This window comes from Homalodisca vitripennis, chromosome X, assembly GCF_021130785.1.
Source record: "Homalodisca vitripennis isolate AUS2020 chromosome X, UT_GWSS_2.1, whole genome shotgun sequence".
Lineage (NCBI taxonomy): Eukaryota > Metazoa > Arthropoda > Insecta > Hemiptera > Cicadellidae > Homalodisca > Homalodisca vitripennis.
In genome coordinates, this window is record NC_060215.1 from 145,698,789 (window position 1) to 145,717,505 (window position 18,717).

The 18,717-nt window shown below is 30.9% G+C and overlaps 1 protein-coding gene across 1 annotated transcript in view; it reads right to left on the reverse strand.

The window, feature by feature from the left end:
- The window catches only part of LOC124369976, a 43,436-nt gene extending 35,765 nt beyond the window's left edge, over nt 1–7,671 (reverse strand). The window contains exon 1 of the mRNA XM_046828213.1: nt 7,597–7,671. The gene's annotated coding sequence lies outside the window, so the exon portion shown is untranslated. The remainder of the gene's footprint in view (nt 1–7,596) is intronic.
- Between the last annotated feature and the right edge of the window lie 11,046 nt (nt 7,672–18,717).

The window sequence follows — 18,717 nt, forward strand, 5'->3', positions numbered from 1 at the left end:
CCTAAACTAAATGATTATGTGAAAAATAATGTAAAATGTTGTGAAGTGTGTTTGAAAGCAAAAAGTAGCAACTGGAGGGACCAAGGACCTTTGAACAGCAATCTGAGCAGTCGTCCAATGCAGAAGTTATATATGGATATTTATGGGCCATTACCTGCGTCTTCCAATCGAATGCAATACATCCTGATAGCTGTAGATGACTTCACCAAATATAATTGGATAATGCCACTCAGGAAATGCACCTCAGGTAATGTAATTAATGCATTAGAAAATAATATTTTCAAAAATTTTTCTTTGCCTGAAGAATTCGTGACGGATAATGGAACATATTTTGTCAGCGAGGAGTTCAAAAATTATTTGTTTAATTTGGGCATAAAACAAAGGACCATTATACCTTATACTCCTCAAGGAAATAAAAGTGAAAGGCAAATTCGAAATTTAAATCAAATTCTGACAGCTTATTATCATGACTGTAAAAAGAATTGGGACAAGGATTTGTACCATGTGCAAATGGCCCTAAATACTTGTCACAATGAAAGCATAAAGTCGTCTGCATTTGAATTGATGTTCAGTTTCAAAGCAAATGATGGTTTGTCACTAAAATGGCAAATTAAAGATATTTGTGATGAAAAATGGAGCAAAGATAAGAATGCAAAGATGGTTGAAGCTATTCAAAATTTAAAAAGACAAAATGAGCTGAATTCGAGAAGAAACCGATACAACCGAAATCACAGGCAATTAAAAATGTATGATGTAGTCTATTGTAGAATTACAAATCAGCGATATAAGCTAGATCTGAAATATGAAGGACCATTCAGAATAATTTCAATTATTAGCTCCAACTCATATGTGGTTCAAAATTTAAAAGAATTGAATGAATTCCGTAGAATACACTTGCAGGATGTGAAACCCACTGGGGAAAGAAGAATGCATATTTAAATATAACAAAAACAATATAATTACCGAGGGGTAAATAATTTGAATTACAAAATAAAAAAAAAGAACTGATTAAAAATTATGACGAATTAAATTAGTTGTAAGAATGAAGAAAAACTATATTGGATGTACGCTGTATATATGTATGTTTGATTTGAGAAATTTCAGTGACAAGGAAGATTAAATTAAAATATATTGAACAATTGAGGAAATTCTACAGCCCTGTTAAATTGTAAATATTAACTTGAATTGTAATGTTGTAAAAATGTATTTTAAACTTGAAGAAACCTCAAGAGGAATAAAAAAGTTTATGATTTAGATAAAAGGGCACAGGTGAAGTAAACAGTTGCGATAACTACATGGTTTGGGAGAGGAGGAGTGTATTAAAACAATTCAGTATTTATTTTTCTGAATAATGCACAAATCCGAAACTCATGGTCCGTAATTAATCTTATTAACATGTGTTATTTATGTTTGTATGTAAATTAATAATTAACACGAATGTTGGAATATTAATTTAAACTTGTTAGTTTGATAAAATTTATGCCAAGGAAGAGGGGAACAGAAGAAAAAAGACTGTTATTTCTATGATAAAGAATGGTATAGGTAAAAATAATAAAATAAGAACTGACACCCCCGTCTGGGGATATGTTTTAATTCTATATGAAGCTGCATCAACCAGTGAATGGGCGAGCCAACACACACAGCCGTGCAGGGCAAAGGTTCCAGGGACGACCCAACTGATAACAGACCGGACCTGCTATAAACATCCCACAACAACAATCACCGTCTTCCTCGTTCGACCCATTGTGAAGGATTATCTGGATGGACTATCTTTATGGTAGGACTTAGAATTGTAAAAAGGTAGGTGGCAATTGGACTCTTAATACTTGCCGTAGTTTAGGTCAAGGTTTCTATTGGGGAAACTTAATTGTTTAAGTTTTCAAAAACAATCTAATAATGTATGGACTCTTTTAAAAAGAATTTATAATAATTAACGCTTGGTTAAAATAACTTGACAACTTGTATGCTGCCACTTCTTACAACTATTATAAAAAATAAATTAAAACAAATAGTATAAATAAAAAAAGGGTTTTTGTAGATTTTATGATGCATGTTAAGGCTAGGTGGAAATACAATTTCTAAAGGATGTGAGATAAATTTTTTAGACTTAAGTATTAAACTTGGCAGATACCAAGCGCTTTAAGGGGGGGTGTGTATACCAATTACATGGTATACTTTAGATAAAAATAAAAAAAATTAATAAATAAAATTTTATTTTAGAATTGTAAATGGATAGGGAATAAAAAATAGTAAATTTATATTGTAATCCAGCGGCAGGCACGACGCGCTTGGAATCTGGTCTAGACCTGACTTGATGGCAGTGATTGCCAAACAATAGTCTACAGTGGACTCAATCTTTTGTTAGGCGGCGAACCTGCGTTGAGAGAGATTCAAACAGGCCTGCAGGAACAGGAGCGTAGTCGGTGCAGGCCGAGAAAACACGCTCTGCTTCCATTCCGAGTTGAGAAGCGATAGAGTAAAGTCTTTAGTGCGAGTTTAAAAGTAGTGTCGGGCGTAGGATCCGTCGGTATAGATTATTTTAATACCGAACTCCAAGACCTTCACGACCAAAGAGCTAAGTACTTTTGACTGAATTATTAAATTTTTCTAAATTTGAAATTTGAAAATTTAAGAAGTGAATTAATTTGAAATTGGAATTGAAATTTGAAATTAACGATCAAATTCTGTTGAGAGTGAACTAATATATATATAAATTGTAAAAGGAGTAATTTATTTAAAGTCGAACGTAAAATGTAATTGAAATTATAGGGATTGTAGTAAAAATTAAGAGCTGCAGGTGCTGCACCATATCCTGTAGGAACTTGTGAAAAATTCCTGTTGAGAACTGTTTAGTTTTGTTTGAGAATTTTATTTTAAAGAAGTTTATAATTTTTATTTTATTAGTTTTGAGAAGAAGCCTATTTATTTTATTTCATACAAATTTATTCAAGATTATTATTTTATTTTATATATTTTATACTCACGTATTTAGAGGACAGTGAGCCAATATTAAATCGAAAGTGCCTTGCCTAAGGAAGTAGTAATTTTAAACTATTGTGCAAAACATTTCATTGGTGGAATACAAGGTTAATAATTGACGTTTGAATTGATTTAATAAACCTGAATATTTCTAAAAAGGTGCAGTTTTAATTTCCACCAGTATCTACTTAAATCTTATGAGTTCGAGACTATTTAGGGTCATCATAATAAAAACAAAAATTTTGTATATTAACATTTAGTATACAAATATACATTTTTTGATAAAAAAAAACACATATAGACAGATAGACGGAAAACTTAAGGTCTTAGAACATACCTTAATATGAATTTTTTTTGCTAGTTTTTATGTGTAGAACAAAATCCCAAAAGTATTGGAACACTTTTACTGAACACTCTGTATAATGTCCTATACTGAAAACATCACAAAAGTGACGTAGTCGAGAATAGTGTGTATTATAGCGGTGCCAACAATAGGTTGTCGTAATTTATATGGTTATAGATCTATTGGGACTCGTCCTTTCCTCAAAATATTTTCTGTTTATTACAGCAGCTTTATTATATTTAATAACTATGTTTACAATAGTAATGTTAATTATATTTGTATATTTACGTCTGAACGATGTGGAAATTACAATACTGATACAATAATCAGTCATCGTAGGGTAATTTATACAGTCATGAATATATTGTGATATAATATTTTCTCAACATCTCTCCTGTTTTTTGTAACAGCGCTGTTTTATTTTATAACTATTATGTTAACTAAATTGTCTGAACTATTAGTATAATTGATTGAAAACTTCGAAGAATTTAGTTTTAGAGTATCATAAATAGATTTGTTTTAAAATGTTAAATGTTTGGTAATGTGTCTAAGCCATTATAAATTTTTATCTCTTAGTTGCTGATTTTTAAAAGTTGAATATGTTCGTCTGAGCGTAACGTAATGTCTTGTAATAGGAATATTATACTATAAAAACTGCAATTGATTTTTTAAAGTTGAATGTGTTCGTCTGAGCGTAACGTAATGTCTTGTAATACGAATATTACACTATAAAAACTGCAATTGATTTTTTTAAAGTTGAATGTGTTCGTCTGAGCGTAACGTAATGTCTTGTAATACGAATATTACACTATAAAAACTGCAATTGATTTTTTAAAGTTGAATGTGTTCGTCTGAGCGTAACGTAATGTCTTGTAATACGAATATTATACTATAAAAACTGCAATTGATTTTTTAAAGTTGAATGTGTTCGTCTGAGCGTAACGTAATGTCTTGTAATACGAGTATTACACTATAAAAACTGCAATTGATTTTTTAAAGTTGAATGTGTTCGTCTGAGCGTAACGTAATGTCTTGTAATACGAATATTGCACTATAAAAACTGTAATTGATTTTTTAAAGTTGAATGTGTTCGTCTGAGCGTAACGTAATGTCTTGTAATACGAATATTATACTATAAAAACTGCGATTGATTTTTTAAAGTTGAATGTGTTCGTCTGAGCGTAACGTAATGTCTTGTAATACGAATATTAAACTATAAAAACTGCAATTGACTTTTTAAAGTTGAATGTGTTCGTCTGAGCGTAACGTAATGTCTTGTAATACGAATATTATACTATAAAAACTGCAATTGATTTTTTAAAGTTGAATGTGTTCGTCTGAGCGTAACGTAATGTCTTGTAATACGAATATTACACTATAAAAACTGCAATTGATTTTTTAAAGTTGAATGTGTTCGTCTGAGCGTAACGTAATGTCTTGTAATACGAATATTACACTATAAAAACTGCAATTGATTTTTTAAAGTTGAATGTGTTCGTCTGAGCGTAACGTAATGTCTTGTAATACGAATATTATACTATAAAAACTGCAATTGATTTTTTAAAGTTGAATGTGTTCGTCTGAGCGTAACGTAATGTCTTGTAATACGAATATTATACTATAAAAACTGCAATTGATTTTTTAAAGTTGAATGTGTTCGTCTGAGCGTAACGTAATGTCTTGTAATACGAATATTACACTATAAAAACTGCAATTGATTTTTTAAAGTTGAATGTGTTCGTCTGAGCGTAACGTAATGTCTTGTAATACGAATATTAAACTATAAAAACTGCAATTGATTTTTTAAAGTTGAATGTGTTCGTCTGAGCGTAACGTAATGTCTTGTAATACGAATATTATACTATAAAAACTGCAATTGATTTTTTAAAGTTGAATGTGTTCGTCTGAGCGTAACGTAATGTCTTGTAATACGAATATTATACTATAAAAACTGCAATTGATTTTTTAAAGTTGAATGTGTTCGTCTGAGCGTAACGTAATGTCTTGTAATACGAATATTATACTATAAAAACTGCAATTGATTTTTTAAAGTTGAATGTGTTCGTCTGAGCGTAACGTAATGTCTTGTAATACGAATATTATACTATAAAAACTGCAATTGATTTTTTAAAGTTGAATGTGTTCGTCTGAGCGTAACGTAATGTCTTGTAATACGAATATTACACTATAAAAACTGCAATTGATTTTTTAAAGTTGAATGTGTTCGTCTGAGCGTAACGTAATGTCTTGTAATACGAATATTGCACTATAAAAACTGCAATTGATTTTTTAAAGTTGAATGTGTTCGTCTGAGCGTAACGTAATGTCTTGTAATACGAATATTATACTATAAAAACTGCGATTGATTTTTTAAAGTTGAATGTGTTCGTCTGAGCGTAACGTAATGTCTTGTAATACGAATATTAAACTATAAAAACTGCAATTGACTTTTTAAAGTTGAATGTGTTCGTCTGAGCGTAACGTAATGTCTTGTAATACGAATATTATACTATAAAAACTGCAATTGATTTTTTAAAGTTGAATGTGTTCGTCTGAGCGTAACGTAATGTCTTGTAATACGAATATTATACTATAAAAACTGCAATTGATTTTTTAAAGTTGAATGTGTTCGTCTGAGCGTAACGTAATGTCTTGTAATACGAATATTACACTATAAAAACTGCAATTGATTTTTTAAAGTTGAATGTGTTCGTCTGAGCGTAACGTAATGTCTTGTAATACGAATATTATACTATAAAAACTGCAATTGATTTTTTAAAGTTGAATGTGTTCGTCTGAGCGTAACGTAATGTCTTGTAATACGAATATTATACTATAAAAACTGCAATTGATTTTTTAAAGTTGAATGTGTTCGTCTGAGCGTAACGTAATGTCTTGTAATACGAATATTATACTATAAAAACTGCAATTGATTTTTTAAAGTTGAATGTGTTCGTCTGAGCGTAACGTAATGTCTTGTAATACGAATATTATACTATAAAAACTGCAATTGATTTTTTAAAGTTGAATGTGTTCGTCTGAGCGTAACGTAATGTCTTGTAATACGAATATTATACTATAAAAACTGCAATTGATTTTTTAAAGTTGAATGTGTTCGTCTGAGCGTAACGTAATGTCTTGTAATACGAATATTATACTATAAAAACTGCAATTGATTTTTTAAAGTTGAATGTGTTCGTCTGAGCGTAACGTAATGTCTTGTAATACGAATATTATACTATAAAAACTGTAACTGATTTTTTAAAGTTGAATGTGTTAGTCTGAGCGTAACTTATTGTCTTGTAATACGAATATTATACTATAAAAACTACAATGGGGCTTAATTTACACCATTAGCTAATTGAGTTTTTGTATCTATAAATGGTTATTTAAATTTTTAAATAACCGAATACACTCCAAATTTCTTTGTATTATCTGTGGTCTTTATTTGAAAGTATCCACAAAAATAAACAAATGTTAGACAATAAACTCTTTCCTGGTTAAACAAGAATTTTATATAATATTTGAAATTTAAAAGACATAACAAAAACGTGAAGTACAATCTGAATTTTCTTGTATAATGTATATATAAGAAGAAAGGCACGTGCTAGAATCTAAACCGAGATTCACAATGCTTTTGTATAATTCCTCACATTTTACAATCGTTCTCTTAAAGTTACTCATTTTGACGTTATATCGTCACACGATGTTACATAACGGTCACTCATATAAAACTCACTACAAAATTACTTTTCAGTAGGGTGTATATTTATGGAATTTCAGTCTCGGTTATTCAATTCTCAACAGAAAATTCACAGGATTCGGCTCTAGAACCGGTTTACTTCTTAGAAACAGAAAACTAATAATATAACCGTTTGGTTTTATCAGAACCACTATTTGAAAGCCTTTCAGTACTTATGTAATGTGCAAAACTATTGCATATGATTGTTTATAAAAAGAACTCAATTTTGTACTTAATATGTATACACACATTGCTTGACCCTTTAAACATACATTGGTCCTCGAAACAATTACAATAGATGTAACTAAAGTATATAATTATTAAAATAAATATTTAACACAGTTAAATTAATAAACGATTATATTCGAGCGAGAAAAACGTTCTACATTTTATAGTTTTCATGTTGTGTTAATCAACAGTTTATTTAAATTAACGAGATCTGCACGTTTTATGTCTGAACTTAACAATTTAATTTATGAAACGCTACTACAATAATATAACAATCGACAATAATAATACAAATACAACTTGCCTGAGTCGAAATTAAAGAGATATGTTTTACACTTGTGTTTTTCACATAGGCTGCTATCTCCACAAGGCAATACAAGCAAATGTACACTGGAAAATGTTTGTTTTGAACTGATTTTACTTTGTTATCTTGTTTGAATTGAAATATTGCTTTATGGCAGTGCAGTAGGTTATGAGGGTCGGGAACGTTTTCCAACACTTGATGTTACCGAACTCAATCAATATTATCAATAAGAACTGTGTCGTCCTAAAAATGTAAGGAAAAATCCACATATTTATTACTTATATCCTCTGCTTTACCATTTATCGTTGTGGTAGGACCTAATTACTTTACTCTGGCAGAACACAGTTAGCTAGCTAGACCTACTTCACTACATAATTTTAAGTTACACGTACCACATTTAGCATTTTGGTGTAGATTGGGGTGCAAGTTACAAAAAAAAAAGGTCCCCAATAGTTTGTTACATTTAGAATTAATATTTTAGGACTGAAAGTAACCGAAATATCTATTAAGATAATACAAGAACGAATTTAAAATTGCTATAATACCGAAAAATACTAGGAATAAGAATTTTGACATATGCATATTGTGGTGTGTATGAATTCAGAAATAAATTAAGAAGTCCAAAAAACATCCAAGAGCAGAATGAATATTCTGTTCTTTCAACACGAGTGACAGAAAACAGTACTTTGAATCGAGAATTTTCAGGCACTGATTGAGAATATAAAGCGGTACAATAAGAATAAGAATTTGCAGATTGACAGTTCCTTCCTAAAGCTAATAAAGATAAAACGTCGGATATTTAGGTCGGAGAGATGTTATACAAGGAGAAAATACTGCCTTATCTTATCTGTACTATTATTCCTTATCTCATACTCCGGATTGTTGTTGTTTACATTGCTGCTCTTCCATCGTATTGAAACTAGTTTAGTTCCCAAGCACCATTGTTACTATCGTTTTCAAAAATCCGATGAAGTAATCGGCTACGGCATTGTCCTTAGCTTTCCGGTGTTTTATATCAAACGGTAAGCTTAGTGACAACGAAACGATAGTAGAACATTTGACACCTTACTTTATAATTTCAAAGGTAAATGTATAGCTAGATACATGGTGTCATTTAATTAACAGCTCGGACAATCAACCACTCACAGGTAATGGATGCGTTATTACATTTGTAGACTGTTATATTGAAATTTCATTGCCACAGCACAGTGTTCGAGAGGAGCATGGGTGCGGTGCTGCAAAAGACAAAGTGTTTATTGTAATGTTCATTTTTTAGTTTTTTTTTTAAATCTATATTTGTTGCGTTAAACAAAACCTTTGTGTAAACAAGGTAATCAGTCCTTTGTTTTATAATTTTCATATTATTCTCCGAGCCCATGTACATATGTATTTCTAGTCTACTACATTTTACCGGAGTAATTTAACAGGTTTGTTCGAATCTGCTTTATTTAATATAAATGTAAATATAATTTAAGAACTTCTATGAATTAGCTACGATTTAAATATTGTGGCCTTTGCGTCAAAAGTACATTATATATAAATAGTTCACCAAAATCAGAGGTAAAGTTGAACTGATAGGACAGGGAAATAGAATATTCGCTTGTTATGTTTACGTGGAGAATAGTAAGCATGTGGAGGAATCATAGGAGATGAAATGTTATGATTTAAAACTGGTGAAAATATTGTAACGTGCTCATGGCGACTAAATATTGCAAATATGAAGGTTTAAGGTTTAACTTGGGTATTTTATGTTGTCTTACACAATATACTTGTCAAGTATATACTTGTACACAATATCAACATTCTCATTCCCACTTGAACATTAACACTAATGGTGTTTACAGTTACTGTAGAGCAACATAGATATGTGGGACTGAATGAGTTATGTAGCTATACTGGACTAGCTAAAGTACACAATATTAACATTCTCATTCCCACATGAACATTAACACTAATGGTGTTTACAGTTACTGTAGAGCAACATAGATATGTGGGACTGAATGTGTTATGTAGCTATACTGGACTAGCTAAAGTACACAATATTAACATTCTCATTCCCACTTGAACATTAACACTAATGGTGTTTACAGTTACTGTAGAGCAACATAGATATGTGGGACTGAATGTGTTATGTAGCTATACTGGACTAGCTAAAGTACACAATATTAACATTCTCATTCCCACATGAACATTAACACTAATGGTGTTTATAGTTACTGGAGGGCAACAATAGATATGTGGGACTGAATGTGTTATGTAGCTATACTGGACTAGCTAAAGTACACAATATTAACATTCTCATTGCTACTTTAACATTAAAACTAATGGTGTTTATAGTTACTGGAGGGCAACAATAGATATGTGGGACTGAATGTGTTATGTAGCTATACTGGACTAGCTAAAGTACACAATATTAACATTCTCATTCCTACTTTAACATTAAAACTAATGGTGTTTATAGTTACTGGAGGGCAACAATAGATATGTGGGACTGAATGTGTTATGTAGCTATACTGGACTAGCTAAAGTACACAATATTAACATTCTCATTCCTACTTTAACATTAAAACTAATGGTGTTTATAGTTACTGGAGGGCAACAATAGATATGTGGGACTGAATGTGTTATGTAGCTATACTGGACTAGCTAAAGTACACAATATTAACATTCTCATTCCTACTTTAACATTAAAACTAATGGTGTTTATAGTTACTGGAGGGCAACAATAGATATGTGGGACTGAATGTGTTATGTAGCTATACTGGACTAGCTAAAGTACACAATACTAACATTCTCATTCCTACTTTAACATTAAAACTAATGGTGTTTATAGTTACTGGAGGGCAACAATAGATATGTGGGACTGAATGTGTTATGTAGCTATACTGGACTAGCTAAAGTACACGATCTTCATATTATCATTCCCACTTTTACATGAACACAAATGGTGTTTACAGTTACTGTAGAGCAACACAGACATCGGGGACTGAATAGGTTATGTAACAATACTGGACTAGCTAAAGTACACAATATTAACATTTTCATTCCTACTTGAAGATTAACACGAATGATGTTAATTTAACTTGTAAAACGACATAAACGTCTGGGGCGGAATTTGCTTTGGGAATAAATATTATAGTTCTTGTTTACTTGAAATTGATATTATTGTATAATTTTTAAAGCATATACAGAATAAGTTTACTATTAGCGAACTAATGCTCAGACCAATACATTATCCACTTACTTTGTATTCTATATAACTTAGTATTTACCCGCCAATTTGGTTCTACCCGCTTCACCCTATTTGGCCAGCGCGTTTTGGAATATGGTGGTAACTTAAACAATTTAAATAAGAAATTATTTAATTTAAAGTGTTTGTCTGCCATTGGAACAGTAAAACGTCAGGATACTTTTCCAAAGATAGCAAACAACCGTCCAGGACTTTTGGATCAGTAAAAAGCGAAAGAATAACTATTTTAATACTAAATAAATACTTTTTAACTGTACAGAAGCTATAGGTTACATATTAACAATCTTACTTAAAAATGAATATGATCCTTATTTGCAATTAATATAGATACATGTAGTAAATAATAATATTTAGGTAATAACATAACAAAGTGTTATCCGAATTGAACATACGATACAGACTTACAACAAAGAAAAAGAGCATACGAGTTTTTTAAATATGTTTCTTTGCTCCAATAGAATCTCCCCAAAACAAAACGGACAATCTAGAGAATAATAGTAGAGCCAATATTATCATAGGGACCAAAATGTTGGCAGTTGGCTGAAACAACAAAGAAGAAAGCAGACGCTGTAAAAATTGGTTTCCCTAAAAGATTATATTGAGTTCATATTGAATCAATTAAGATGTGCAGTATAGATGGTGAAATTACAAAATAAAAAGGTTTTAAACAAGTTTATGCTATTACACAAACTACATGCAGATAGTTACTCATTGAAAATACTTTATCAAACAAAATATTCCACTGGAACTGTTGAAGAATTTACTAGTTGTGGGTATAATATGAAATACGCTAAATGGTTTGTGACAAACACATAAAAATGTACCAAAGTATACTTTTCTAAGGAAATATCTTTGCTATCATAGGAACTTAAATTCGAAGAAAACAAGATTTTCCATTCCTGATCTATAAACATCACATCCGCCCAGACGAGGTAATTCATATTCGTCTCAGTGACTGGTAGAAGTAATAAATGATCTTCAACAGAGTTAGAGATAATGCACATACCATTAAACTTCCTCGATGATAGATCTAAGAATAAGATGGCTCTAATGTGACTAGAGATACACACAGTGGCGTAACTAGAACTTGGTTTCGTGGGGGGTGAATCTGATTGAAGATCACACCACGCCACGGGGTATGGAATAAAAATAAATTAATGCAATTTACATAAGCCTGATCTAAAGTAAAACATTCAGCTGCTGTATCTTAGTAATGTTGCATTGCCGTAATACGTATATGTTATTAATATTTTTGGGCTTTAAACCGTAATAATTAAGTCATAATTAGATAAGCTGGTTCCTATCTTCCTTTTTATGAATATTTTCAATTTTAAACATTGGATGGTTCATATTAGATTGTGGGGTGCTAGGACTACTGTACATTGTGTTTCTTTTCTAGAATGTACTTCAACCACTTTTTATTATACTTCAAAAGTTTTAGTTTAGCATCACACTGATTCTTACCTGTACGTGTTTACAAATTACAGTCGAAGCTCTTGGTATAAAGTAATAAACAGTCATACAAAATTGTTTATTATAACGAAAAATCTCATACACGAAAAACAATAATAGCAACATAGATATATCAATATTTACCGCCAAGATAGATAAAGAAACATCTTAATATTCGAATTCAGGAGATTACTAGCAAGCGTAGTGCCAACTAAACAAAACAAAAATTACCTGCCGTATAACTTAGGGCCCAATGTAGTACGAGATGCAGTGAACCCGATAAAAGCAAAATTGTGTGGAAATTATATTTTCCAAGTCACACTTACGAAGTATTTATTAACTCATTAACTCTTCAGAAGATGTTTTAGAATAAATATTTTTTACGAGATCACAACATTACAGAGAATGTTCTTAAGACATGCTGAAATACCAGAATTTAATCCTACGTTCTTGAATAGCGAACGTAATGTAGTCAAAATTATTAGTTTGAGAATTCAAAAAGGTGCATGCAGGATTGTTGTTATATCACTTAAAATAATTAACCTTAACTTTAGCGGTAGTTTTAGCTAATAACATGCAGGAAAACTATAAGTTACGCCTTTTAAAGTAAAAGACCATTCATTGATTACGTAAAAACATTTATATCCATAGAAATATATTTCGCTACTGCATTGTTAGTTATTCAAATAATATGAAGCTTATATTTACATTTGTCGTTACCATGACAACCATATATTATTAAACGTGTGTGCACTTCTGAGTTATAATTTAAATATTGTGTTTTCATTTACTATGAGTATTTTAATACAAATTCTCAATTAATATTCCTCGTATAACCATAGAAATATATTTCGCTACTGCATTGTTAGTTATTCAAATAATATGAAGCTTATATTTACATTTGTCGTTACCATGACAACCATATATTATTAAACGTGTGTGCACTTCTGAGTTATAATTTAAATATTGTGTTTTCATTTACTATGAGTATTTTAATACAAATTCTCAATTAATATTCCTCGTATAACCATAGAAATATATTTTGCTACTGCATTGTTAGTTATTCCAGTACTATGCAGATTCTGTTTACAATATCGTTAGCATGACAAACATATAATTATTAAAAGTGTGGGCACTTCTGATTTCGAATTGAAATATTTTGTTTCAATTTACTATAGCGTTGTAATACGAGTACAAATCCTCAATTAACCTTTTTAGAGAAAAACAATTGTTCTGAAGGATAATATTTGTTTTTATTCAGTAAGAACAATTCGAGATACTTTCTGAGTGAACAATGATATTGAGAGTACGGCTGTGCAATATGTCAACGTTCCCTTGGAAGTGGGCCAGCTATTGAAAAGGGTTTCATTTGCAGATGATTGTTATACGATTAAAATAAAACCCCATTGTATCCAGCCACTAAGAAAGGCTAAGATAATTCTTTATCTTTCGAGATGTGACATAACTTTAACAGCGAATCTAAAAAATATTAAATATGTAACGTTTGAGATTATATTTTTAATTACGAGTATGATACCTGTTGAAAATTTAACGAACGAATGAAGTATGATAGTTTTAGTTTTTATATAAGCGGTTTGAAAACGATGAAAAATGAAAATGTTTTGTTTGTCAATCTAATATGCTTAGCGTTGCTTTCTAAGCAGAAAACATTTTTTCAATTTTACAATTAAGCTTTTTATTCAAGCTTAAAATTTACATTATCGTATAATATGAGATATTAGGTAAAATGGTATAATTAATTTTACGGGGTTGAAAGATTCTTGCACTCTCATATAGCTTATTTACATTTTAAACAATAAGGAAATATTGGAATTGGTTTTATACAAACTAACTTATAAATTGCAACCAAGAATTACTCCTATCAAATTGTTGAAATGGTGTAAATACAACTTAAACTAATTTAAGGATTAATGGTTCAAAGCTTTCGAAAACAATGTTTCTAACGAGATAAAATTGTCGTTTCCAAAAGTTGTACATAAAATATATTAAAAAAAGATAATTTAAATCAACTACAGCATTTTTAAAAATATATAGTGCACTAAAAAATCTTCACAACGAGAGCCAAGGCGTGAGATTAAAAATTAACGTGTCATTATGATACACTAAAACCATGTTTGTGTTTTTATTACTTCGTTAAATATTTATATTTTCTTGATGTTAATTTTCTATTTCATAATTTTTATTTATAGTTTGAACTTAGCTTTCAAGTTCTATTGCTGAGTTGCACATATTTTAATTTACTTTCTTAATAAACTAGGTAAATGAGACTTGTTTAAATACTTATGTTAAACATATTAATATGGTATTCGAATCTTGGAGGGTTACACAAAAGTGCTTACTATTTCTTTCAATATAAATATAATAGACATAGCCTACACCCTAACCAAGTTCAAATTACCCTAACCTACAGTATTTAAATTTATTTTTAGAACAATTTATACATAATAGCGTAATGTAACTACTTATACGAGTGGCGAATAAATAATACTTAATACTAACACTGGTCTAATACTTAATAATAAGTATTAGACCAGTGTTTTATGAAAGAAGTTAAGATAACATTTTGTTTTTACATGCTATCACCATAACGATATATTTAGGCTGCCGCACAATGTACTAAAATTGAAATGTCGTTTTATACAGGTTTGTTCGAATCTGCTTTATTTAATGTTGTAAATATAATTTAAGATTAGATTGAATTTGTGTGAGTAGTGTAAATATAGTTGTACAACTGTTTATATACGTAGATCAAATATTGTATTTCATCAAATACAATTGTACGTCACAAAATTTTATTGACATTATTTAAGATCTGGAATTAATACAACTCTGTTTTAACACATTAAAATATATACAATCACAGACACACGAGTGTACGCATATGTGTAGATGTGACTGGAAATTTTATGTTTTAGATTAGTACACATTAAATCTGCTACAGCAGATGGACCCCTAACATAGTTACTTTTATTCCTTTTCGAATCCGAGTACATTTTTCTGCAAATCTTTTTCGAAAATAATATAATAATCACATTTTTGCTCCGGGTCGTATAAATTAAGAGCCCCCACATGAATATTAACAATATACATTATCACGCTCATAATGATTTAAATAAATGTTTGCTACAGTTTTTATTTATAGATTACAGATTTTCTTGCTTACTTTGAAGTACTTTAAAAATGGTTTACTGATAAAAACTGCATGAAGTAATTGCAGTGGAAGAATGCAGTACAATCAGCCATGGGAGTGACGATGGCCGAGCGGGGTCAGATTCCGTTATATGGTAACAAACATTACCAAAGAAAAACTAAACTCTTTATTGAAAAAATACACAAAACTTGTTTCTATTCTTGATCACACTCCGCCACCCAAAATGCGAGTGCCTCCGGCCATCAGCGCGGGGCAGCACCGAAGGAAACGAAAGAAAAACATCCCTCCGAGATAGTACCCATCAGTAAAATATCAAATTCTAGAGGGGCTGATCAGAAATATAAATTGAATTGTAATGGAAAGGCAATTATGTACAGCGTAAAAAACTTAAATAATCATGTGATGCCGCGCGGCCTGCCGTAATCGGGATTCTCGAGAAAGATAAGATAACAGCGACAACAATACCGATCGCAATACCTTGCTAAATGCTTGTTGATTGATGGAATGTTAGTTCTGTTACTCAACTACATCGTTTTATAACGTTCTAAGTTCATTGAAAAAAGTTTAAGCGTTGGAGCATATAACGGAATCTGACCCCGAGCGGTCTGAGTCGTTGAATTTTGGGTCTGAGTTAGAGATAGCGCAGGTTAAAATCCTGTCTGTGACCCCTGCACTTTTTATCAGTACCATCAATCTCGCTCGTGCTGTATTGACTCTCCCCCTAATTCTGTTTGATAAGATCCTCGCACAGGCCAGTGGCCCATGAGGACGGACAGAATAAGGCTTCAAAGTGTATCGGTCCCTCCTAAAAAAATAAGTTAATACAGATTTAAGAAATCCGTACTAAGTTGCACAATACATAAACTACATTAAACACAATGGTAATACACGTTCACCTTTGTACAAGCAGATGTTTTATTTACAGAAAACTGACAAATCTAGGCTAATAAACTGTAAAATATTACGTCTTCAATAAGCAAAATTTCCAAATTTGGGATTTTAAATGTGTTTTGCACAAGCAGTTAGGAGCAGGCAGATACATTACACTATTGCATTTCATTTTGGCCAAAAGAATTCTAATTCACTGTCACTTAAAATTGTATCAAAGCTTTTTCTTATTAGATTTTCATAAAATATATTTAAGTATTAATTTCTTGACATAATTATAGTATAATATAGAACTGACTCGATAAAACTTCTATAAAACTGTTCAAAATTGTTTCAATAATTTACAAGTTTCCTTACCAATCTACTCGTACCTGGTTTTCATCCATTTTGTTTAATTAAAAGATTGTTCAACCTTATTTCCTATTTTCTCTATTTCGTGCAGGCTACTGCCTGTCTTTGATATTTTCTCTCTATCCTCATATACTTTGCTACAGACCATCTATCCCTATTTTAATTTTTTTAATTTGTATAACCTATGGTCTCATTTTTATAACCACCCTCAACTTGTACAAATTTTCCTCTATTTCTAACATATCTTCTTCCTTTTTATTTTTGCTTTATTTGTAATGTAATCTCCCCTCACCTGACTTTTGAATTATTCTATAATTTGTATTTATCTCTGCCTGTTCACCTAGTTCAGCCTTAACCTCCTCTTCCAATTTCTTTAATCCTTCATTAAGACTATGTAAATCTTTGTTTTCATCTTCCATTATGTCTTTATTCACCTCTGTTATGTGTTATGTTGTTTATTATCAAATTCCTCTCTAGTTTTCTCCATATTTTGTTTTAGTTGTTAAATACTTTTTTTGTAATAACATAGATTTGAACAGTAAAATAAAAATTTATTCAGCGGTAAAACAGATAATTGTTTTAGTATTCCGTGACGTTCTTCCTGACAACGTGCTGTCGCTAGGAACAGATCACGCGTAGTACAGAACACGGCCACCAGGTGAAAGGCCCTATCCTCTCTTTCCGATTTTGTGTGAGAGGTAGAGACAAAACTATTTATAAATCTAACTTATCTTTATAACTAAATATTTACTAGCTGTACTATATAAGACTTCAATTTATTATCATATAGAAAACAACCAATATATATTGAAAATATTACTTGTATTTAGTTATTTAACCATTTTAACCGCGACATTAAACATGAAATACGCTAACGTTTATACGTTTGGTAGACCAATATATACAAAGGAATTAATTAGTTTTCATGTGGAGTGAAGACGCAACACTATTGCGTCAGCACTCCAATTTTTGTGAATAGAAAAAGAAAACTGTTTTTTAGATCCTTTATGTTTCGTGTTTTTCGAATATACTATAATTTTTTGGTTCTTTGTGCTGTCAATTTTCGTACTTTATATGTGTACATGTGTAATTGTGGTAATATAAACGTATATATGTATTTACCGCACTTTAGATTGAGGCATAAAATTTACTTGCGCATTCACGGCGATAAAAATGCAATCACAAGTTTTAATAATACTTTATATACATTTTAAATAGACGTAGGGAGTTTTGTTGGTGTGTTACATTTAAAATGTACTGAATCAATAAAATGTGCTGAGTAGAATAAAGTTCAAATTGTGCAATAACTGTAGAATATCAAGTCAAATATTTTATTGCTCCTAACAATTGCACCATTGTATGGCAAACGTCATATTTTATTCTAAATTTTAAACTCTCACACCACATTACTACATTCAAATCTGATTCATCGTTCGCCAATCTTAACCCACTTCCACAAATGCCGAACGACACAAGGGAGACACAATCCACAATTTAATTACCGCGGAAAGTTTATGCATGAACATACTGGGAGACGCTTTCTCTGGTTTATGCTATCATTATAGCTTCTTAAGCCTTCGTTTAGTTTTTAAAGCTTACTCACAAGATTCATTTGTAGATATCTCCTTGAGGAATAAAATAGAGTATCAGTGACTTGTGAATCTGCAAAAAAGTGTCATCCACTACAATACATTGTACTATTTTACTTTAAAGAGGGAAATTAGCATGACCTAACCTATTATCTCAGAATGACTGAAGTTAGTCTCATCGCCCAACTTCACAGTGGGGTTGAACCGCATTTACATTTAAGTAGTCTGTTTCTTTGAACACCTTTAAGTATCTTTCTATGGGATTCGGTACCTTGGCGAACTTTGAGACATTCACGCGTGGATCGATATTTCTGTACGTGATAACCGGTCATGTTGATGGCTTCTTACTTGCCTAAACCTCACAACCTTCTTCCTCCTTCACACTATTGAAAGGAGTATCTAAACTCACCTTGTATTCC